At 51.0% G+C, this 25,100-nt stretch overlaps 1 protein-coding gene across 5 annotated transcripts in view; it reads left to right on the forward strand.

The window, feature by feature from the left end:
* Positions 1–467: 467 nt before the first annotated feature.
* The window catches only part of zmiz1a (zinc finger, MIZ-type containing 1a), a 60,634-nt gene continuing 36,001 nt past the window's right edge, over positions 468–25,100 (forward strand). For 4 of the 5 annotated variants that reach the window (XM_067236320.1, XM_067236323.1, XM_067236324.1 and 1 more), the window contains exons 1-2: positions 503–532; positions 10,249–10,318. The gene's annotated coding sequence lies outside the window, so the exon portion shown is untranslated. Of the gene's footprint in view, positions 533–10,248; positions 10,319–25,100 lie in introns of all 5 variants that reach the window. The other variant, XM_067236322.1, reaches the window with a different exon arrangement.

Here is a 25,100-nt window from a genome sequence, read left to right on the forward strand (position 1 = left end):
TGGGCAAGGCACTTCACCCTACTTGCCTCAGGGGAATGTCCCTGTACTTACTGTAAGTCGCTCTGGATAAGAGCGTCTGCTAAATGACTAAATGTAATGTAAATGTATAGGAACCACTTTCAATTTCAGTTTTCATCACTGGACAACGAGGGTACAAGTGCCGGACATTGATGTTTGTGAAGGTGAACAGCTGATATATTTGTAGTATAATGGTTCTCTTTTGTTTTCTCTCTCCCCCCCCCCTCCCTCCCCCCCCCTTCCCTCCCTCCCTCCCTCCCTCCCTCCCTCCCTCCCTCCCTCCCTCCCTCCCTCCCTCCCTCCCTCCCTCCCTCCCTCCCTCCCTCCCTCCCTCCCTCCCTCCCTCCCTCCCTCCCTCCCTCCCTCCCTCCCTCCCTCCCTCCCTCCCTCCCTCCCTCAGAGGAAGTCTCTGGAAGCGGCCAACGAGGAACACTCCCCACGGAATACATGAAGCGAGGGATGGGGGTGGGGGGGGGCTGACAACAACACTACTGTAAAGTCAGCGTTCGCACAGGTAGGAAGAGATTTTGCTCTAAGACCTTCTTTCTTTCACCCTTTCTTCTTGGGATTTTACTGCTATTACGTAAACATGGCCAAATGATTGGGGTGGCACTTCTGGAAGAAGTGCGTGCCTTTGGTGTTGACACAGCTCCAGGCTACTGCAGGGGGAGGAGATGGAAGCCCTGGTCTGGTTGGGTCTGGGTTCAAAGAGGAAAACCTGCCGAACCTACCAGAACCAGTGACGGATAGGGAAGAATGAGAGGATTTGACGGACAGTCCCGTCTCATATCACGTATCTGTGCTTGTATGCATCAGCCTGAGCTCGTGCAGTTCAGCTGGACTTCCAGCACAATTTCTGCCACCTCTGGTAAGCTACACCTGCTACGTAGCTTACACACATCCAGCACTCCTGCTGTACTGTGCGCATCTTGCTGGGGATTAAGAATGAGGCCGTGCGGTGGACAGATAGAGGAAAATAAATAAATATAAGCGCTGCTTAATCTTGCTTAGTGTGGTGTGTGAATGCTGAGCAGTGCCGCGGCCCCAGGAACATCTGCCTCACACACACACGTCCACACACACGTCCACACGCCCGGCTGACGGGGATCAGCCAAAGCGATTAGCACACAGACATCAGAGCACTGAGAGCGACAGGTTTAGGCACGCACACATGTACGTACACACACTTGCACACACACACAAAGCAGAGTGACAGTAAGAGTACACTCACAGCAAGAGTGGCAGTGCACAAAACAGAACAATGATACAGAATGTGACAGGACACGACATCAGACACACAAAAGCTTCGGGAAGGCATTGCTCGGTCTCTCCACAAACATGCTGCATGCACCAAAAGCCTGTCTCCCCCCCCCCCCCCCCCCACTATCCCATGTATCCATGCACCCTCACACTTGCATTCGCACTACCGATGATCAAGCTGCTACACTAATGCCTAAAGTAATCAAACACTCCACGTTTCATTTGCCGTGAGAGACAAAGACATTGTCACGACGCACGTGGTTTTCCGAGTGTCGCTCTCTTCGTTGCGACGAGACGTATTTTCTCGGGCCGGATAGATTTGTCTCGGCGCTGCTAACGTTGACACGTCGTGGGGTGACCTGAGTGTGGAGTTAAAACGGTATGTTGACGGCGCCTCAGCGCGCCGCGTGGCGTTTTCCCCGATAAAGGATGTCAGGGCTCCGAAGATGAGCTCACGCCATGACGATCCACATCTCTCTGTCTCTCTCTTTCTCTCTGTCTCTCTCTCGCTCTCTCTCTCTCCTTCTCTCTCTGTCTCTCTCTCTCTTTCTGTCTCTCTCTTAGTCACTAACACTTCCTCTCCCCCTCTGTTACCCACTGGCACTCTCTCTCTCTCTCTCTCTCTCTCTCTCGCTCCTTCTCTCAAGCTTTCCCTCTGTCTCTTTCTGTAATGTTGACGGAAGGCAAATGTATTCATGTGACACAGTGAGAAGGCCAGCAAGTACAAGGGCTCTAGTGTTTCTCTCTCTCTCCCACTCTCCTGTGTGTGTCTGGGCCTGTCTCGGCCTGAGAACTGTCTGAAGCTGTACCTGGAGAGAGCGTACGAGGACAAGGGCTCTGGGTTCTCCCTCAACCAGCGAGTCCCTGGGCTGCGGCCACGAAACGCGCATGCCATTTTGGCGGAGCGACAGAACGAGCCGCGGAGCTGCTCGTCGCGGTCGAGAGCGCGTCGAAGGCGCGGGTTGCGTCGGGTCGCACCGCCTTCGCGTGTCCATGGCCTTTGTGCCGTCTCGGTAGCGACGCAGAGGACATGAGTACACGCAGGGTAGCCCGAAGTCTCACCTGCAATAACTACGTCACCACGAATGATTGTTTGAATAGATACGTCTGTCCAGCCCCCCCCCCCCCCCCCCCCCTCCCCCCTACTCCTTTCCAAAATGGCAGGAGGTGTGTCTCCCACTGTCAACCCTGCGGGAGGAAACCGCCGTCAAGAGGCAGGGACAGGGAGCCGCGGCAGGGCCGTCATTTACATTTACATTTGAGTCATTTAGCAGACGCTCTTATCCAGAGCGACTTACAGTAAGTACAGGGACATTCCCCCGAGGCAAGTAGGGTGAAGTACTTTGCCCAAGGACACAAAGTCAGTTGGCTTGACCGGGAATCGAACTGGCAACCTTCGGATTACTAGCCCGATTCCCTCACCGCTCAGCCACCTGACTCCCTCGTGTCATGGCGTCGTGGTGTGATTACACGGCCCGCACGCTGCCCGCCCGGCCTGTCAGTCGTCCCTGTCACTCTGACGAATGAGTGTAATGCAGTGCACATCACGAGACGACACGCGGTCAATAATACCCCCCACCCCCACCCCCCCCCCCCCCCCTCCCCGCACATCCTGTTACATCTCAGAGAGGGAAAGAGAGAGCGTTTGAGGGAAAGAGTGGGAGCAGGGGGGGCAGATGAATTGCTGAATTGTTTACGAATAATACCACTTTGCTCAGTTCCATCAACCCATTCAATAATGTAAACAGAAAAAAAACGGATGGCTTCATTTGAATAATTTCTGAATGGTGTGCAGAAATTCCAGTATCCCAGTTACATGTTCCTTGGCTGGAATGGGTGGTGGTGGTAGTGGGGGGGGGTAATGGCTGCCATCACCATCTATTAATAATGGTAGTTGTCTATATTCGTGACTTGAATTTGCATGTGAGCTTGTGCTTTAGGTGAACTCAGGTGAAAGAGTGCAGATGAAGAGATGGCTCTGTTTGTCTCAATGGAAAGATTGGGGATCTCATTCAGATGTTATCTCTGCTGATTTCCTATCTCTTGCTCATTCTTTCTCTTTATCTTGATCTCTCTCTTCCTTTCTATAGATCCATCCGTCTTCTCCCTCTCTCCTTCTCCCTATATCACTCACTTTCTCTTTCAACAAACAGCTCCAGAGATACTCCACTCTGAGTCTATGAATACAATACAAGATTCCTCCCAAATGTCGTGCCATAATGACAGTTGTAATTGCCAGTTAAAGTTGTTCTTACCAACCAATTTTCCATGTAGATCAGTATATATATATATTTTTTTTAATCATAAATCTTTAAATGGTAACTGGGCAGAAAGGTGAAAAATGTTTCATGACGTGATATACACTGCCAGTTGAAGTGGTAGCTGTCTATACAGTCTGTATAATTGATCACTCAGAGTTCGGCAGAGTTTGTGTAGTGCAACGGCTGGGAAGGCAAACTCATGCTGGATCGACCGGGCTGATAAATTCATTTCCTGTTCCTGTTTGACAGCATCGAACTCAGCGCATGACACACTGTGCCATGATACTGCTCTGCCTGATCTTAGAATCCAGTATTTTGTGTATAGTGGAATCGGAGGGTTTTTTGCTAAAGAGGGACAGATGTTTAGTTCTGGTTTCACCTCCTTCCGATGCAACGGGCTTTGGAGGCCCGAAGCTTGTATGAAGTACAGCACCTGCTGTGTGTATGTGTGTCGGTGTGTGTGTATTTTACTGACTGACTCTCCATAGCTTGAAGAAATCCAACACCAGCAGATGTAACTTGTAAACCTCCAAGCCTCTTTCCCTCATTCAGAAGGGACCACTGAAACAAAGCAATTAAGTCGTTCTCTGCATGGGGTGTGGGTGTGTGTGTGTGTGTGTATTTCCGTGTGTGCAGGTATGCGTGCATTCTGTTGTAAACGGCAGGGAGACCCAGGCTGGGTTGAGAATGTGGTCACCAGTGTTTCAGTGTAGGGAGAGTACCTGCTTACGATCACCTGAGAAAAGGTGTTTCAGCACCGACCACGGCGTTCATAGGTCATGTACGGCTGCTTAGATACCACGGTCGAAATTCACTGACAGCGTGTTGACAGAGTGCAGATTTACGCCCACTCACACGGCCAGATTCGCACACACGCACACACACAAGCACCTACACACACGCACACACACACACACGTGGGGCCTCAGCCCGATGTTCAACCCAGTACATTTCAGCCATGGTTTCTTGTTGCCGTGGGTCTGTGGTTGCTTCCAGCCTTAGATACCAGAGCGTGAGTTATTCCCCGCTCTCTGACCCTCCTAATTGAGAACGGCTGCAGCTGGCTCTGGGCTCTGGTAAATAAGTGTGTGCGTGTGTGTGTGTGTGTGTGCGTGCGTGTCTGGAGCTTGAAAGCACTGGGGCAAGCTAACTCTGCTCCTTTTGGAGAGGCTGTGTGTCCAACAGTTGGCCCCCATGAAACATGACCCCCCTTTTCCTCCCTCCCCAACCCCCTCTCCCTCCCATGACCCCCCCCCCTCTCCCTCCTTGTTGCCCTCTTCCCCTCTCCCTCCCTGACCTCCTCCCTCCCTCCAAAACACCCCTCCCAAACCCCCTCTCCCTCGCCCCCCGACGCCCTCTCCCTCCCTCCCGGTCCCCTCCCTGACTCCCCCCCCCCCCCCCCCCCCCTTCTCCCCACACCCACTCTGGCTGGTTGCTCGCCAGACAACCCAGCGCAAGTGTGCACCACGTTAAGAGTACAAGGAAGCCAAGTGTGTGACCGGAGACAGAAAACCTGGTTCAGACAAGTAAGAGGGAGCAGGGGGGAGGGGAGGGGGGGGGGGGGAGGGGGTTAAAGGAGGGGTAATTGCCTTACAGATGCAAGCGGGGTGTGATCTGTCTGTGTGAGCGAGTGCATGTGGATGCATGTGGATGCGTGCGGCGAGTGTGTGTATTGTATGTCATGGAGGAGATACGTCTGTCAGCCCTACTGGCTGCCAGAGTGCCTCCTGGTGTCATGGCTGCCTGCCCGCTGTCACTGGATAAACAGGCCCGACAGAGAAGCCAACAGCTGCCTGGAAAACTCCTCCACGGCCAGAGAACCTCGATAAACGCTCGACAAACCTCATGAACTGGTACACCCGGTCACATTTTTTCACCGAAGAACATTTCCTCACCCACTTCCTCCTCCAAAAAAAGTTGTTATTGTCCATCTTACGTTTTGGGGGTCCAGAACTGTGGCTGCTGTGTGTCCAGGTGGAGGTCAGTTGGTGGTTCTGTGTGTCTGGTGCTGTAGGTCCAGGGGTCACGTCACCCCGCCTCGAGCTCCTGTGCTGTACGTGGAAAGGGCTCCCTCTCCTCTGGAGCTCTGAAGCGGTAAGGGAACACCAGTGTTTATGTTCTTTAGGTTAACTCCCAAGTGTAACCCGAGCCCTCTGCCCTGGCAGCTCGGGGTGTGCGTGCTAGCGCATGTGTGATAATGTTACTGCGTGAGTGTGTGTGTGTGCGTGTGTGTTCTCTGGGTGCAGTTGCAGGACCTGTGTGGTTTTCTGTGGAAGAGCTGCAGGGACTTGCCAGTATTATCATTCCCTCTCCAGGCATTTCCGTGTGCTGACAAAGCTGACCCGGCTGCCGAAACCAAGGAGGAAGCCCCTTTTGTTAGGGGGGGGGGGGCGGACGACTGTCCCCCGTGTGCCCTCCTGACCCACGCTACAACACACACACAGACCGGGCAGTTTGCCCCTAACAAATGTACTGCATAACCCCCCCCCCCCCCCCCCCCCCCACCACCCTTCCGTTATTTAATTTGTTTTCAACTTTTTGCCAAGTCACAAACCTACAGCGTGGAGCAGACAGCCAGAAACAACAGCCCTTAGTTAGTCCTCAGGCGAAGGTGTTCTTCGTCTCTCCTGAGCGGCTAGGCCTATTGTGTTTGACTGTGCTTGTTAACCAGTGGCCTCTCACAGCACCGCTTCCTCTGCTGCAGGAAACGTATGTTCTAATCCGGCCCTCAATCCTCCAGAGTCTGCCTGCCAAAGATTCGCACAGTAAACCCCCCCCCCCACACACACACACACACACACACACACTTCCAAGCCGGACTTTCCTCTGGTTAATAAGAAAGGACGACTGCCTAGAAGGTCTGTTCTGTTGTCTTTGTGTGTCAACAAATCCCCCAAAGAGGTTGACGACAGGGCAGTGGAAAGGTTTCAGCAACCGCCGAGTTGGAAGTTCTAGCAGCGGGGGTAGGGTGGGATGGGAGTGGTTGTGTTTTGGGCTGCAACTGTGACAGTGTCCTGTTCCTCGCAGGGTAAGAGGGGTGGGGGGTGAGTGGGGGTGACGAGGCCAAGGCCACTGACACACTCATGACCATAAACGGGGATTCAGAGCCCTCTGGAGAAAATAACCTCGATAATTACTGGTTACATATAGACCTACCCATAGAGAGAGGGAGGGATAGTGGAGGGGGGGGGGGGGCACATCAATCTGTGCACGCATTCCTCCAAGCCGTGTCATACTGGTGTTTACCTCTGTTCATTTTACAGACGGAGGGAGTAAGGGTTGCTAAGAGTGCATCTTAGCCCGCGGTCAGCAACATTTGACACTGTTAAACATACACTAGACAAGTGTATTACTGAGAGAGGCCTAGAGGAGGTCTTCGGGGTTAAATTGGAGTGACTGCCCAGACATGAAGTCAGATAGAGTCTCTCTGTCTGTCAGTGATTTAGCCCATTTCTGAACCGTTCGTTCTGCTCGTACGAGGAGTTCCTTTTTAAGTGACGACCACTTCTCACTGTAACCACTGAGACGGTGATGAACCACGACTTGCTGCGCATGCTATTCCAGAGAGGATTTGAGTTGTCACACATTTTAGAGGACGTGATTGTATTTCAGACATTGACATACGGGAGCTCTGTGTCTCTTTTTTGTTCTTCTTTTTTTTCTTTTTGTCTTTTGTTCTTTTTTAAGCCAACAAAGGTGCTTGTCTGTATCTCTGTTTGTGTGTGTCGGGGTCTCTTTTTCACGGTGAAGTAAACTGACAAAGGCTGATCTTTTCCCTGTGGACTAGCACAACAACGACAACATGTAAAGTCCCTCAGCAGCGCTCGGCTGCTCAAAGCGCCGAGAATTCACACGGAGGACTTGCAAATATACTTTTTTTTATTTCTTTTTTTTTACGTTTGTTTTTCTTTTCTCTGTTCCACTGAGTCTCTTCAGCTAATAGCCGCCTCTGTACTCTCTCTGACCTGTGTCTTGCTGAACCGTTTCTTGTCACTTTCACAGTCCCTGTGTGGATATGGAAGCGAGGCTAGCCATTTCTTTCTGTCTCTATCTCTCTCTCCCTCCCTCCCTGCCCCTGTCTCAGTTTTTCTTCCTCTCCCCCCCTCTCTCCCTCTCTCTCGCTCTCTCCCTCCTGCTGACTCTCTCTCTAGCTGTCTCTCTCTAGCTGACTCTCCAGCTGTCTCTCTCTCTCTCTAGCTGACTCTCTCTCTAGCTGTCTCTCTCTCTCTAGCTGACTCTCTCTAGCCGACTCTCTGTCCCCCTGCTCCTGTTCTCTCTGTAGTCCTCACTTCCCCCTCCTGTGATTAGTTACAGTGTTTCTCCTATTCGGTGTGATGTCTAGAGCCTCCTGTGTCCTTGGAAAGCAGCCTAATAAGCTCCGACACACACCGCTGTCTCTGCTCTCCGCAGACCTATTCTCCTGTGTCACGCAGCACAAACCGGGGTAAACAAAGGCTCGCGCAATACACACTGACACATGTGCACACGCACGCGCACACACAAAGACATGTGACGCACTGAGCACCTAGCCTGCTAATAGACCCGGAGAACTCTAGCGATGTTGGCTAGCTCACGTTGACCTTCTGCGTGCCAATCACAACAAATCTGCAGTGCATATTTGAATATGGGAGAAGAAGAAAAAAAAAGAAATGGTGTAAATTGAAAGCAGAAATCCCCCCAGTGTGAGACGAGATGAGGCCCCGAATAAATTATTCATACCGGGCCGCCTCTCTCCTGCGCTACTCTCGCCTTCTGCCACGTTTAATGGCATCTGTGATGACGCCCAATGGAGATTAATCCAGATGTAATGCTCAAAGTGTGTCTGTGTGTGTGGCCAAATCACCCCACACCCCTTGCATCCCATCACGCTGTGTGACACGGAAACGACGTCTCAACAGGAGGAGGCGCCTGTCCTCCACAGAGGGCTCGACATAAACAAACAAGCAACAAATCAATGCCTGCGTTCGTCTCGGGGGGCTGATAATTCCGCGGCTGTTGCCCAGTGGTGTGATGGTTTTCTGTAAGCAGGCGGAAATTTCTCGGCAGATATATTTTCGAGCTGCGAGGAAGTCCGCTACTTCATACCTCATGTGTCAGTGCAGAGGATATGTCAATGACATGGAGCTATTTACACCCCTCGCCCGAAATGCATTCAGTCCCTTTTGTCTGAGGGAGAGTTGCCCAGCCCTTAAACACGACACTGCGACGATACTCTAGCAGACCCTCTCCAAGGGAACTGAACACAGGCTTGGCAAACTCCCAGGGGAGCTCTGCGCTGCCTGTTTGAATAGCAGACACCTGCAGCTAGAGCTGCAGCCACAGCAGTGGCGTCCTGTGAGCATGTGGGCGTTTGTGATGATGGAAAAAGTTTTGTATGGGCACTCTTGGTCCACGGGAGAATAAGAAGACTTTGTCACTGAGGTCTTTGAGATACGCGCTAATGAGAGGTTGGATAATTCACTAGAAGAAAGACTTGAATTTGACATGGTTCTGAATAGCTAATTAGACTAAGAGCTTGGGCCAAAAAAAGAGCAGAGTCTTAAAGAAATAAAAGTAACCTCCCTGTAAAAAAGCCTAATTATGATCATATAGCATAATGCCAATGCATGACTACCCATAAGCGGCTCTAATGAGTGCTAGTTTCCCATGTTTCTTTTGTGCTTGAGTATGGCGCTCAGTATCCCAGTATTCAAGTGTGAAATTACAATATCAGATCACATTTAGTTAATTAAACCCATATGACTAATGTAATTTGACTCAAATATGGGGGAAACGAATAACTAATGGAGGCACACTTAGTTTCCTAGTATCGGTGTTAACAATAATTAAATGTGGGCCAATCTGTGGCCTGCGAAGATTCATACCTGCCTTTTCCACCGGTCGGCTGTGTGTGGAAGATCCATGCGTCGTCCACAGACATGGGAGCAGAATGTTAACGGACCGACTAGAATTTGCAACTCCCAGAGAACGGCGTCAAACATCGTCGCTTGCAAAGTAGCACATTGCTAGTCGACACATGGCTCTCCTATTAAGATACCTTGCAGATAGTGGTCTGTGACGGACAGAAGCTGGGCTGAAATATGTATCTGTGATTACAGCCAAGAGAGTTCAAAGAGACACAGTCTTCAAGTGGACGCGTTTTCTAGAACCCAACAGAACCCAACCGCCGACATGCTCAATCTGCGGTGCGTACAGTTTCTCTGGTTCCCCAGTGTCACTGTGCACTAATGAGTCTCGCACCGATAGAGGATCTAGGGAGGTTTGATGGAACATCGTGTCGCGATTGTCAATGCCGATGGAGATCCGCATTGATTGAGATCTGAATCTGTGTTCATCCAACGTAGACCTCTCATTTCCACGATGTCCCACAGCACATGTTCGTACAGTACTGTGCTACACACTCCGCTTCACTTCCAGAGAGACTCAATTAAACGGAAAGAGCACCATAACAAGAGGACGTGTCTTTACATTTAAAACAGATGCCGTTGCGAAGACAAACCGCTGTTCTTATGATCGTGCTTGTGGTCGTTTTTCTTTTAGGACGTGTCACATGTATTATTTTAAACCTCCGTTATAGCAAAGAAAATGCATTATCTCATCCATGATGAATGATCAGACCCCCAAAAAATGTGTTTGTGCCCTAAACAGATGATTACGTTTGGTCAGAGACTCTAATGTGTTCCGCACATGTATTCTGCTCTAATTCCAGGCATATTCTTTGATTGATGAGGATAAGGAGCTTTGGGTAATACGAAACACAGGAATCTGCCCCTCCTCTGGTAAGACTCTAATTAATGTCATATACTGAGTCCTGTCTGCTCACTGGCTAATGCAGACAGTCCTTACATGGCTTTGTTAAACTGCCTCTAAAGTGAATACATTGGGCAATATCAAAAGATAAGAGAGCAGCACCGAGTCATTTTCAATCGGGGCTAAATGACCCCGTGTTCGGTATGAAGTAATGTACAGTGCCTGGGTTGTTTGTATTTGGTGCTCCACATCTAGAAACTGCTGTATTTTTGTGCTTTATGTCATCTCATTAGGGGACATGCATAGTGTTATGGGGTTCTCGAGCTGTGAGAGATTGTTTCAGAAAGTTGTTGGTGTCCTGGTGTACGAAGCACAATGATTTTCAACCCGAACCAGGGCCGTTTGCCAGCAGCCAGGGCAGAACTTTTCAACACAACGTTAAACGAGCAGTTTTGCGATGTCCCACTATTCCGTCGTTGACCACAAACACCTTAACCATGCCTCAGTATCTGGCACAACGCCTTCCATTGTTTCAGCAGGAGACAAAAGACTGCCAGATGAACTAAATTAAGGGTCATTGGGTGGTGGCTGTTGAATCTGAATCAGAATGGGCTTTATTCGCCATGTAAGTTCCCACCAAAAAGGAATTTACTGTGGCAGGGAGGTGCATACGATACACATGGAAGAATCTTAAATATAAAAAGTTGGAAAAAGTCTAAAAAACGTTCTAAATCGTTCTAAAACAATACTATACAATGTAAGATATAAAATATGAAATGAGATGCAAAAGAAGTGCAATATGACTGTTGATGGACTTCTAAATAAGTTGATGACTTCCTAAGCTTGAGACCGAGCTGTTACCCGTTGTGACACTGTGAGACTAGACCCGAGATGGAGGACAAGCACAATGTCTCATCTTTGTCCATCGCACGGCGTCTTTCAGGCCGATTGTTTTGGAGGGCGTCGATAGAAAGGTGCAATGGTGACCGTGCGCTCTGGGGCTGTACCACGCTCAGGATGGCCTTCTGAGAAACTGTCCCCAGAGCCCGGAAACATGACCGGCCCTGCGGTTCTGATGTTGAGCCAACCCCCCCAACTCAGTTACAACCCATACCCACTGATCCGTCTCTATCAATACCTTGATCAGTCCCCCAGAGAGGGGCTATTGTAATCTGTACCTGCCTGACACCCCACCACCCCCCAGACCCACGCCACCACCCTAACACAGAGTCAGTTGGCTGAGCGGTGAGGGAATCGGGCTAGTAATCCGAAGGTTGCCAGTTCGATTCCCGGTCATGCCAACTGACGTTGTGTCCTTGGGCAAGGCACTTCACCCTACTTGCCTCGGGGGAATGTCCCTGTACTTACTGTAAGTCGCTCTGGATAAGAGCGTCTGCTAAATGACTAAATGTAAATGTAACACCCTCGTCCCTTTGATTTGAGTGCGTGGAAGTGAGTGAAATTTCCAAGGCGTCGTGTGGGTGCATGCAAGGCCTCCCACTGCTGGAAGGGGGAGTCTTTCCGGTGGCATCTGCACATTCTGCAGTATGCTAATAAAGAGAGCTGCAAAAGCCAGATTGCAGAGGAAGAGAGGGCGAGCGGGAGCGGGGGGGAGAGAGAGGGGAAGGAAAGGGGAAGAGAGAGGACAGGAGTGAGGGAGACAGGCGGAGGCTGGTGTAAATTATGGATGCAACCTGCGATTTCCAAGAGGGAAAAGAAAGGAGAGGCAGAGAGAAACCTCAAGTCATGCATATCAGATTACGCATTTTCCCCCTGTTACCCCATTTTCTTATCATGGTCCTTGAGCAAACACGCATACAATCTGGTCTGTGTGTGTGTGCGCGCGCGCGTGTGTACGATCACATGAGCCAGGATGGCTGCACAGGAATGCCTTCTCTGGTATTTCCTGATGTTTCATAAACACTGCGTGTGTGTGCGTGCGTTGGATTTAATTCACTACTGCTACTATGCTTCCGAGGGAACAGCTTGTTTCTGTTTGCAGCTCAGGGTGGGGTTATGAACTTTGGACGTCAGTTCTATATGCCATTCCTCACATTGTAAAAATGTTTTGTGTTCTATTTCCAGCTCCCCTCAAACCTTCCCTATGGCGGCGTTAAATGAAGGCAATATTGTATGGTAGACAGACTGAATGAATGCAAGGGCTGTCAGGTCTGAGTCACCCCCCCCGTCACCCCCTTAACTCCCAGATTTAACCTGTTCAGGGCACAGTCCAACAGAGCAAGTTAGCATGCAAAAATGTTCGGATTAAAGGTATTTTGCCTATTGTGTTCTGTCTGAAATATGTGAGGTGTACACTATAGGTCGGCGACTCAACGTCTGGTCCATAAGAGCCTGTTTGAATAATAGATCTATTCTTCAATGTGTTCTGTGGCTTTGCGTGCGTGGGTGGATGGTAGAGAGGGGAGGGGGGGGTGATTTCCCTTCATAGATGGAGGCAGGGGAGGGGGGAGCTGGAAATAGCTCTGCCCCGCTTCTGGACTCCTCAGGTGGGCCTCCGTGTCAGCCTCACCTCCCCGAATGACAACACAGGATCCAGTCACAGTGAAGGCAAAGCCAAACCCCTTATTATCCATCCAGTCGTGTTGAAGAAGGGATCAGCTGAACATGGAGGAAGTGAGAAAGAAGGGATTGCAGAATTTTTAGGCAGGGTTGAACTGAAGTCAAAAAAACAATATAAAAAAAAAAATATATGTATATATATAAACAAGGAAGGAAGCTGAAAACGAAAAGAGCCTGGGGCTGGAGCCATGTAGCTACCCTGAAACTAGTCTGTGTGTTAATGTGTAAAGTAGGTCATTGATTTGGAAGAGAGACAAAGATGTTGTCTCTTCGAAAAGCAGTGACAAAATGAAAGAGGTTTCTGACCCGGACACATCCCTGGCTTTGGTGTTCCTGCCGGGAGATTTGTTGATATGTTAAGTCAAAACCCTAATATAACCCAAATCACTGGTAAATGGAAGGTGCAAATTGTCCATCCAGCGACCACAACGTTAGCAACCACAACCCGAGAGAGCAGACTAAATCAGACTAAATCAGATTACCAAACAAACAACTAAGAGGATTAATCCCTGATCTTTTTTTTTTTCCTTCTTCTATCTGCCGGACATTAAATCTGCAATCTATAAAATCCCTCCAAATGATTTTCTTTTTCATCCGCCATTTTGTGTTCTTGTGTTTTGGGTGGAGCTCAGATTGAAAGCTTGGTTTCTCTCTGGTGCGGCTCACTGGCACTGCAATGCACATCCAGGAAATGGCCTGTTTTGTTTTTCAAACTTTCCAAACGGTCACTTACAAGACATTGCAATGGAGTGTTTCTGCAGCCATCTCATCTTACCTGTGAATATAAGAGTGGGGGAATGTCATGACCCATCACCTTGACTGGGAGATTGTTGATATGTTCATGCAAAACCTGTCTAGTGAACACATGAAACATGAGAATCCTGACTGAACTGTTATCCCTGCTCCTGTCTCTGACGGTGGCATGGATGGATTGCTATAGCGACTGATGTCCTAGTCAGTTGAGTCAACCAAGAAGATCGTCATGGACACCAGGTAAGATAGGGAGAGATAGAACTAACTCATGTTCTTCCCTAAATTCACAGACCAGGGGGAGGTGCAGTAGGGGCATCTGTGTGCTAGATGGCTTACAGTACATACAGAAATAAAGAAACCCTCTTGGGTTCATTCGGTTAACATGTCACCAGGCTTACAAAGGGACAGTGCGTTCAAACGACAGCTTTACAGATTATTTGTTTCCAACCCGATATCACATGCGGACATCTGATCGTAATGCGTTGCTGCTCTGGTGTTGACTTCATGCACACATTGAGCCCCCCCCCCCACGCACACACACACGCACACACATACATACATAAGATCCTAGGGCAAGTCTCTTGCCATGGCCTGATTGGAGGGGCACACGTACAGTGGCTGTGTCCCCCGGGGGCCCCGATAGAGAGACAAACAAGCTCACTGCTATCAGCCAGAACACTTTGATACCAGGCGATTCATTTAGGGACTCCTGGCCTGCCAGCTCATTCCCACCTAGGTTAAACGCGAGTAGAAAAGGCTTTGCGCGTGACGGATCTGACAATCTCTCCCTCTGATACTACCAGTGGCTAACAAGGCGGTAATGAACAGGGCTTCATCACATCATTGCTTTCACAAGCAAACAGCCCCCCCCCCTCCCCCCAGGCTGTTTTTGACTGATATACTGTATCTCTGATCGAGAGTAGGCTGCAGAGAAATGCACTGTAGATACCCGTGTGTCTGAAATGTCACAGGGAGTATGATATTTCAAAATGTCACCACCAGGATCGTAGCATTGTGGGCTGGAGCGTTATGGTATATATAAGGATTCTGTCGATGTTTATGTGAATCGAAAATGCGCGCGCGTGTGTCTGTGTGTCTGTGTGTGTGTGGGTGATAAGAATAAAGGGTATTCTGAGCCTATAACAGCTGAAAGCAGTAGTAGGAGTACAGCAGAGCAGTGGTTGTGTCGATTGGAGTCGTTTTGTCTGAGAGGTGGGAGAGGAAAGCAGTGTTGTCTAATAAAGTGTGTGTGCGTGTGCATGCTCAACCTTGACACGTACGCATGTAGAAAGCTACTCATTATCAACAGTGGAAGGGTTGGCTAGCTTGTGTCTGTGTGTTTGTACATAAGTGTGGCTCACTTCATCCCTATACAGTATACAGTATCTCCCTGCTTCGCGGTGGCACACACATACACAAACACACCATGAACGTCACACACACAACCGGCACCAATTAAGCTCTTCAAATCTCTACATGGGGGTCAGAGGTGGATGGAGGTCGAGACGAGATCATATTTGCTATGAAGCTGCATTTAACTGAAGTAGTTGTCTGTATTCCTACCACCGTGTTTTCTGAGGGGGTCTTCAGCCCTCTCATGTCATCAGCAATTTACCATGAGGTGTCAACTGGCTGGTAAACAGGATGACAATCAAACTGTTGGGCTCATGTGGATGAGTGCTTCTGTTGGAATGGAGAGATGGATTGACACACAGAGGCAGATGAAAAGTTGGGCAGGCAGAAGGGGGAGTAGAAAGACAGACGGGACAGACAGGACAGGCGGGACAGACAAGACAGACAAGACAGACGGGACAGACAAGACAGACAAGACAGACGGGACAGACAAGACAGACGGGACAGACAAGACAGACGGGACAGACAAGACAGACGGGACAGACAAGACAGACGGGACAGACAAGACAGACGGGACAGATGGGACAGACGGGACAGACAAGACAGACGGGACAGACAAGACAGACGGGACAGGCTTGTCTGTTAAACCAGCCTGCTCTACTCCACGTTCACGCAGTGAGACAAGAGGTTGCCCGAATCAGGAATGACGTCATTGGCAACAACTGCAGTCTGCACGCAGAGCATGTCTCGGAGCATACATGCTGTGTGTGCGTATGCGTGTTTGTGTGTGTGTGAGAGAGAAGAAAAGATGACCTGATTGCTCAGCTGAGCAGATGTGAAGGAAGAAGACCTCATCCTATGCCATCACTGCAGAAAAGTGTGTTAAGAAAGCTGATCTCTCTGAACCCCACCCACCTGACCCCACCCACCCACCTGACCCCACCCACCCACCTGACCCCACCTACCTGACTCCACCCACCCACCTGACCCCACCCACCTAACTCCACCCACCCACCAACACACCTGAACCCACCCACTCACCCACCTGACCCCACCCACCCACCTAACTCCACCCACCAACACACCTGAACCCACCCACTCACCCACCTGACCCCACCCACCCACCTAACTCCACCCACCCACCAACACACCTGAACCCACCCACTCACCCACCTGACCCCACCCACTTGACCCCACCCACTTGACAACACCCACCCACCCACCTGACCCCACCCCTCCCTCGAAACATCCCCATCTTGATCCAGCCCTCCACTGTCCATCCCTATCCCCCACCCAACCACTGTGAGTAAAGCAGATTGGGAGATGAAAAATGATCTGTACTGAGATGTACTGAATTAGGTCCCAAAGATAGGGGTGGTGGGGAGAGGGCAAATCCTGTTCTAAAGAGGGCTTATCCCCCACCAGCAGACAGAAGTGGACATCCTCTGGGTGCAGGACTGTGTTGCCTCGGGGCACGCCAGGTTCAACACAGCAGGCTACGGCATTAGGGCTTACTACAGCCACAGGCCAGAATTGAAGTGCGACTGTGTGTGAGGGGGTTTGGGTGCGGTGGTGTTGGTGGCAGGGCAGGCTGGCCTGGTCTCTAGTTGCTGGTTGCTCCAACTCCCACTCCCAAGCCGTTCCTGCTTCTTTCCATTACCCAGCCTCACTCACTTCTTAGCCCCCACCCCGCCCTCAGTCCCGTGTCCAGGCCGGGACCCAGTGAATGGTCTGTGGCCCCTGGGGCCCTCACCTCTGGTTCCCCCCCCCCCCCCCATGGCAGGTTGTATGGGGGGGCTTAATAACCAGGCTTGGAGTTGACCTCACTACTTTCACTTCTGACTACAAATCCCCTTTGTGTCTTTTATCAGTGGAGGGAAAGAAAGGAAGATGGATTTGGAAACACAGCGAGGGGGCTCGGCTAGGTGGTGGAGTCTCGTGGGGGGGTGGAGAACGGTGGAATAGGGGAGGGGTGAATGCAAACAGGAAAGGAGGGGGAGGGAGCGGGAGCGTGGAGTGATGGAGGGGTGTCATGTAGGTGGGTAGGTGGTATTGACGAGCTAGCTAACTGAAGGATTAGCGTAGCCACTAGGAGCCTGGAGCTGCTGTTCAACCACGTTGGCATGACTTTTAATGAACTGCCGCTCACACACCACACACACACACACCACACAAATATACACACACACACACACACACACACAGTAGTGTAGGGTTAACCCTAACAATATCTCCTATATCCTCAGCCAACTATTTTTTTTTTTTTTTCAATATTTCTCCTCCTCTCTCTCTCTCCTTCCCTCTGTCCTGTAGACAGATTACTTCTGTGGACCATCTCACAGCAGCCAGTCAGTGAGGAGCGATTTGTGTATCGGTTTGCCTGCTCTTGTGTGTGTGTGTCTGTGTGTCTGGCATTGGGTAAAATGTGCAGGCTCTCAGATCATTAGCAGGCTCCTTCACTGAGTCTTTGTTCTGCGACCGGCTGCTCCTTGGAGCTGACATGCTGCATTTCACCGCTGTGGCATGCACACACACACACACACACACACGGATCCTGGACCGAAGACATCCACTACTGTTACTGCTCTGTCCTCCTCTGCATTCTCCTTTTATCTCCTCCTCTCTTGGTGACATGGTTCTGCTATGGGCTTATCTTCATGTCCATCTCACAGTCACTGAGAGACATGGTACCGTTGTCATACAAAATAGTGGCTTTTTTTCCGAGTAGTATGAGTTTTTTTTCCCTGTGGAAGCAACCGCATCGAAATGACCGCGTGTGTCCAGTTGTCGGTGTGTTTTGTGCTGAGATGGAAACACAGAGTTTTGGATTTCACCCTGAGCCATCTGCTGGGGGTCGAAGGTCATACTGCTGAGGTGTGGTGCTGGAGGAGGTCTGGTCTGGGCCACACACACTCGCACACACACGCACACACAGTAAGTAGGGTGGGTTACAGAGGTTATTGCAAAATCAAATGTTTGTGTGTCAGAGGAGAAATGAACTGTAGCCTTGCTAAAGTAATGTCTGCTCTCTCTGTCTCTCCATCTTCATCTCTTTCTGTAGCACTGTCTTTCTCCTCCTATCCTTGCTGTCCTTGACAGGAACTAGCTAATTTCCTGTGCTTCCTTCTGTGTGTGTGCGCGTCCACATCTGTGTGTGTGTGTGTGTGCCTACCACTCTCCCTTCAGACTTCTCACTCCATCTCTGCACTCTCACAGCTGAAAATGTCACGACAGTCCCATTTCCAGGGGCTTGTGGGATAGAGAATGTTAGTGTGGTGACTGGAGTGTTTGTACAGCCTGTCACCTACACACTGCAGACACAGTTACTCATATAAACTGCTCTAAGAATACGTAATAAAAACAAAACGAAAAGTTCTTCAGACCACAGCAAGCAGAAACAGGAGTATGGCCAACAAGAGTGTGCTTGCCTCATTACACATAATCAAGAGTTGAACCGGATTGATCCCCGATCTCGCCTATATATGGTAATGATGTGTGCGTGTGCGTGTAGCACCTTGCTTACCAGACTGTCAGTCACTGTGTGATCAAAGGCAGTGAGCTTCCAGGAGCCTCCAAAGACAACATGCAGCCCCTCTCTCACATTGTAACAATTATCTGTACACAGCACACGCACGGCATTCAGGCCGGGCGGTGTGTGTGTCTGTCTGTCTTTGTGTCTGTGCGTCTGTGTCTGTCCAGTTCTCTCCCATAGGGGGACTTACACCCTGCGTAAACAGTGTAGGTGGCCAACTCCTACCCCCCCCCCCCCCCTCCCGCTGCCTGTATGTCTGTGCGTTAGCGTGTGAGCGCTGGGTTAATAAGTCAGACATGATCACTAGGCAGACCTAATGTCCACTGCAGATGGCCTGTCCCTGCAGCAGCTTCCCCCAGTCCTCCAGCTCCGTGCATCGACCTGCTCCCGGTGTGGAGAAACGCCTGCCCAGCAAACAAAATCAATGCTGTTTCTTTCTCTCTTTTTTTTTCTTCCTCCCCCCCCCCTCTCCTCCAACTGGCTCTCGTTATCTGCAATGAATACAAAGCACATACTGTCGAGCAGGGCAGGACACACACTCCCCCCCCCATCCTATCCCTACGGTAGAGACTGAGCAGCCCACCTCGGGGCCAGAGATTTGGTGGGACCGGCGACGCGGCGTCAATTGAAATACAGAACGCGAACACGCTAGCGAGTACCGACACTCTCTTCCGCGTTCTTTTCACACCAAGCGCTCGGCATTCCGAGTTTCCATTTAACAGGCCCGAAGTGCTCAGTCCCTGACTCTGGCTGTTATTGGAATAGTGTAATACTGCCTCTACTGTGTCCTCTACTTTGCTGGGCCCATCCCGTGAATAGAGGGCGTGAATGGAATATGATCTGTGTTCCAGTGTGCGTCCATCGGCCCAGCCCCTCACTGTTTATTTAGCTAGTGGGCCGTCCACCTCGGTCCAGTCCCAGGGATAAGATCAAGACCTATTTTCAGCATTATGCAAGTGTTCCCGAACTCTCTCTCTCTCTCTCTCTCCCTTGCTCTTTCTCCCTTCCCCTGCTTCTCTCTCTCTCTCTCTCTCTCTCTCTCTCTCTATCGCTTGCTCTTTCTCCCTTCCCCTGCTTCTCTCTCTCTCTCTTTTTTCTCGCTCCCTGTTCCTCTATCTCTATCTTGCTCTGACACTCTCACTCCCCCCCTTATCTCTCGTTCACTGACCCCTCCTCCTCCTCCTCCTTCTCTCTCCCCCTCCCTGCCTCCCTCCTTCCCTCCCAGGGTTTTGACAGGGATTACGAGAGGGCTAGATTAGCAGGGGTTGGACAGTGGGTCCGTCTGTCCGCCGTCAGAAAATAGATTTCGTTTTCGTGTCGTCCAGATGCTTCTCCTCACCGCTTCACGTCCGTGTCCCGGGATTGGCTCCCTGTCAGTCTCGGGTGGGGGGGGGGGGGGGGGGGGGTGGTAGGGGTCTTTTAGCGACTCACACGGCTGCAGCCTCTGCTTGCTGTCACAGAGTCTGGCCGGCTTGCCCCGGCTGTTCCATCTACGCCTTGCTGCTTTTACATGTGCGTGTACAAAGCGCACACACACGCGCACACACACACAGGCCGCGGTTGGATAGGAACACGGTGCACTCGTATCGTACGACGTCTTATCGAGGACCAGGGAGAGGTGGGTACGGGGGAGATAGGCCAGAGTTTGGCTAGTGTTATTGGGAGTGGAGCAGTCATTAATTAAAGTCAAACTGTCCTCGATCCCTCTTTTTAAATCTTTCCCTCTCTTCCCTCTCTCTGTTCTGCTGCCCGTTAAAACCCCTCCTCTGTCCAGTGGTCTCCCTCCACTGGAGGTAAGGATGTTTTTGGAGCGTTGGTTTACGCACACACAGGCACACACACAAACAGTGACTTCAAACGCACCCTGTGAGGTGTTTAATGTGTAATACTATTACAACGCGGCAAAGCCTAAGCATTTTACCCTCCGACAACAGGAAGCTGACTTGTATAGCGGGGTGCAGGGGCTTAACTGGACTTACATTTCTTAATTCACTTAACCTTCCGCCATGTTACTCCCCAACCCCTAGCTTCTTAAATATCTGATTCCTCTTGTTCTAGCGATATCCCCCTAATGACCCGTCTCAGGTCAGTCAGAAGAGACTTCCGTCTACTTTAAGGGTCAGAGGACTTGACTTCAGGCCTTCACCACAACACTGTTGAGAGTGAAATGATCCAGGGTTCCGGAGTAGAGTGGATTTGTTCATGTTCTGGGACGTTCCGGGTTGTTTTACGATTTTGCCTCCTGTTATTCGAACGATGGTTGCTCCGTTCTCCTTTCTTTCTTTTTTTAAAGTCCATGCTTACTTCATCCTCTCTCTTTCTCTCCCTTACTCTGGCTCGCTCGCTCTTTCTCTCGCTACCTCTCTCTCTCTGTTTTTCTGTCTCTCAATTTGTTTCGGATCCTGACACGTTTGAATGGTGCGTTTTATTCCAGCAGTGACAGACCACGGGAAACCCCTGTGGCGACCTCAGTGACCTCAGTTTGAGACGTATAACAAAAGCACGCTGTGTATCGAGCTTAGGAAGGCCGTTCACCCAGGCTAGCACCTCTTAGAGTCATTAGCAATAGCTCAAGCAGTATAACCCAACCCCTGTGGCCCCCCCCAGCCTCACTCGCCCTCCCCAGCCTCACCAAAAAGCCCCCCCCCCCCCCCCCCCACTCCTGTCTGTTGTCTTCACACTGGATGATCGGTAAACAGGCTTTTCTCTGGATGTTATGGAGTGTAGCCTTTTGATCTGCTAGGGTTTTTGTCTGTGTGTTGGGGTCAGGTTTTTGGTGCTGGGTCTTTTGTGTGTGCGTGTGTGTGCTTCTCTCCATTACATGGAGCTCTCTGCAGGTGGCCAGGGCCAATGTATTGGTGTGAAAGACGGCATAAACACACTCTCGCCCTCACACACACACATACACACACAGACGAGGCGGATAACGCAGTGTGCACCATCATGTTGTCTGACACAAATGTGTTGGGAGAGATCAGAGAGCTCGCTGTCGAGGCCGCATCCAGCATCACGCTGCACATCAAATATGGATGCGTGTGGGAAGCCTCAACATAACTGGAGTGCTTTAAAGCCCCCCCCCCCCACCCCCCATACAGAGGAGCTCATCAAAGCTCTGTCGGCATGTTTGTACGTCATCGCCCCCCTTTGTGCGCGCGCGCGAGCCTTTGCCCCGTCACACGTGTCACGGTGTGGTGTCACCACTTAACTGCAACACGGGGGTGATGTCTTCTGACAGGAGAGCCGAGCTCTGTCTCCCGGTAGGTGTTTTGCTAAATCAGACCAGCTTCATTAATAGTCTGATCTGGTTGTAATTAAGGAGGAGGCTGGAGGGGAGAGAGGCAGGGCGAGGGGGGGGGGGGGGGGGAGAGGGGGGAATAGATGGAGAGAGGCAGGGCGAGGGGGGGGGGTGGAGAGAGGGGGGAAGAGATGGAGAGAGGCAGGGCGAGGGGGGGGGAAGAGATGGAGAGAGGCAGGGCGAGGGGGAGAGGGGGGAAGAGATGGAGAGAGGCAGGGCGAGGGGGGGGGGGTGGGGAGAGGGGGGAAGAGATGGAGAGAGGCAGGGCGAGGGGGGGGGGGAGAGGGGGGAATAGATGGAGAGAGGCAGGGCGAGGGGGGGGGGGGTGGGGAGAGGGGGGAAGAGATGGAGAGAGGCAGGGCGAGGGGAGAGGGGGGAAGAGATGGAGAGAGGCAGGGCGAGGGGGAGAGGGGGAGAGGGGGGAAGAGATGGAGAGAGGCAGGGCGAGGGTCGCTGTTTAAGATTGTCTCGTCACACGGGCTCAGCATCACACGGCGTCATCACGCTGCGTCGGCACGCTGCGCAGATGGAGCGGGCCCGAGGACGGCGACTCTCCAGGAGCCCGTCCGGGACGCCGCCGAAATCCCTGATGATGTCATGGCCATGCCATCGTAGCTCTCTCTCTCTCTCTCTCTCTCTCTCTCTCTCTCTCTCTCTCTCTCCCCTCTTGCATGACAAAGACCTATTAGGCCCGGTAAGCACATGGCACAAGAATGTCCGTTTTTCCTCGTAGGGAGGCGGTGCCTCTGCGTTTGGCTCGTGCGTTTTGGCTGCGCAAACACGTCTCTGATATGACGTGCACGCTCGCGTTCCGCACACACACACACACACCAGCACAGTCTCTGGTGCTGGTGTTTACGGGGGAGCTGGGTGGAAAACATAAATTGGAGACAGAGTGTTCTCCGTCTGGAGGGCTTGGATGGGGTTTGGGCTCGGAAAGCTGGCTTTCCTCTCAGGAAGTGTTGTTCCTCACCGCCTCTCCATAAACAGTGGAAAAGAGACCCAAAGAAAATGTCTCCGACTCACTATTTCCACTGTAAACACACATACACATGCTCAGCCATGTCGCTCTCTGTTTTTTTTCTCCTTTTTTCTCTCTCTCCTTAGCCTCCCCCGGTCAGAGAGTTTGGAAGAGAGGGATGTTTGTTTGTTTTTCGGTTAGGGGTGTAGGGGAAAGGTTATCCTCCCAAACCCAACCCTAACCTTGGGTTTTGACATTCATGACGCAACAGGCTAAAGCACGCCTGCTCTACCTCAGAGAGTCGAGTTGGTCTCATGGCCAGGGGGAAGCCCACTCATAATCCACAGGTTGTGTGTTTGACCATGCCAAGCCAGCCCTCCAAAGGTCACAGCCTCAGAAGTGTGCCTAGTTTGTCGTTCCTTACACGGGTGCTAACCCTGCCAGGGCAGTGTCTCACTGTTCATTACACTGCGTCATTTACCTGTTAGCTGGGATGTGAAAGCATTGTTTTTCTCAGCAAAATGATATATATATATATGCATATATATACGTTGAAATAACGTTGTCTTGTTGACACTAGTGGTTTTGACAGCGGTGTACAGCTCACGTTGTTCTGCCGCTCATCACGTCTGCAGGTATCTGGTACCAGGTTATTTGGATGAAACTTTTTTCCCCCCCGTCTTTCTTTCTGTGTTTGGATCCTCTGTTAGACTGCAGCAGCTTTCTGTGTGTTTCCCCCTGAACGTTAACTGCACTGGCTTAGTTGGCAGATTCTCCTCTCCTCTGTCACTACCTTCTCCCTTCTACCTGCTCCCCTCTACCTGCTCCCCTCTACCTGGTCCCCTCTACCTGCTCCCCTACCTGCTCCCTTCTACATTCTCCCCTCTATCCTCTCCCCTCTACCTGCTCCCCTCTACCTTCTCCCTTCTACATGCTCCCCTTTACCTGCTCCCCTCTACCTTCTACCTTCTACATTCTCCCCTCTATCCTCTCTATCTGCTCTCCTCTACCTGCTCCCTTCTACATTCTCCCCTCTACCTGCTCCCCTCTACCTGCTCCCTTCTACACCCCCCCCTCTATCTTCTCCCCTCTACCTGCTCCCCTCTCCATTCTCCCTTCTACCTGCTCCCCTCTACCTGCTCCCCTCTACCTGCTCCACTGCTATAGAGGAAGAAAGAAAAGCTGACTAAACCACCCACCTGGCTTACAAAGCATAACCCTCACCTGTGTGTGTGTGTGTGTGTGTGTGGCATGTGAGAGGGAGGGAGAGAGAGGGAGAGAGGGAGAGAGACCAATTTTTATTACATTTCCTCTGCAGTGAAAGACGAGACAAGATGGACACTCCATATCGCTCCTCCGCGCCAGAAAACTCATCTAAATGGAAAACACATTGTCTTCATTATTTTGTGAGGACTGAAAGACCGGCGTTGTCATGGTAACAGCCATCTGAGTGAGCGCGAGCGGGCAGCCGAGGGGCTGATTTTAGGGCCAGAGGAATGGAGAGAGAGAGAGAGAGAGAGAGAGAGAGAGAGAGAGAGAGAGAGAGAGAGAGGGAGGGAGAGAAACGAGAGGAAAGGGGAGGGGGGGTGAGGAGGAATGAGGAAAAGAGAGGAGAGCATTGGAGACAAATGGAGAGAGAGGGATGGAGGGAGAAATGTAGAAGAGAGGAGGAGAGAGAAAAGGGAAAAAGGAGGGATTTAAAGAGAGAGACAAAAATGTAAAGAGAGGGACAGAGAAAGAGAGGGAGGGAGAAAAAGAAAGAGGGGGGGGGGGGTAAGAGTTGAGAGTGCATTGGCAGAACAGTGTTTCCATTGGTGCCAGACAGTGAAAACGAGCAGTTAGTAGCTCTCGGAGAGCAGTTCAGAGGCTTCATTAATTTCAAGGGTGCATGAGATGATACATTTAACATCTCAGAAAACCATACCCCAGTGTCCTGCCTTTTAACACCCCAAGACCAGACCTGTGTGTGTGTGTGTGTGTGTGTATGTGTGTGTATGTGTGTGTGCGAGCATGTGCGAGCATGCGTGCGAGCATGCGCGCATGTAGCTACAAAGAAGCCATGAGGGCCTTGTTGTTTGGTAGGCACAGATGATCTAGGATCACATCTTTATCCACACACACACACACACACACAAACACACAATCCTTCAGTCCTCATGGTAATACCCTCCTGAGCCTGGGTAGTGAACACAAGGCAAGCTGTCTTTACGAGGCAGTCCCTGAGAAGTGCCACGGCACCAATTCATCTCATATTTACCCGAGCTAGGTCACACCACAGAAAATAAAACCCAAGTGCCAGAGCTATCTAATCCAGTCAAATCCCTCTCCTTGTCAACT

This window comes from Osmerus mordax, chromosome 5 (genome assembly GCF_038355195.1).
Source record: "Osmerus mordax isolate fOsmMor3 chromosome 5, fOsmMor3.pri, whole genome shotgun sequence".
Lineage (NCBI taxonomy): Eukaryota > Metazoa > Chordata > Actinopteri > Osmeriformes > Osmeridae > Osmerus > Osmerus mordax.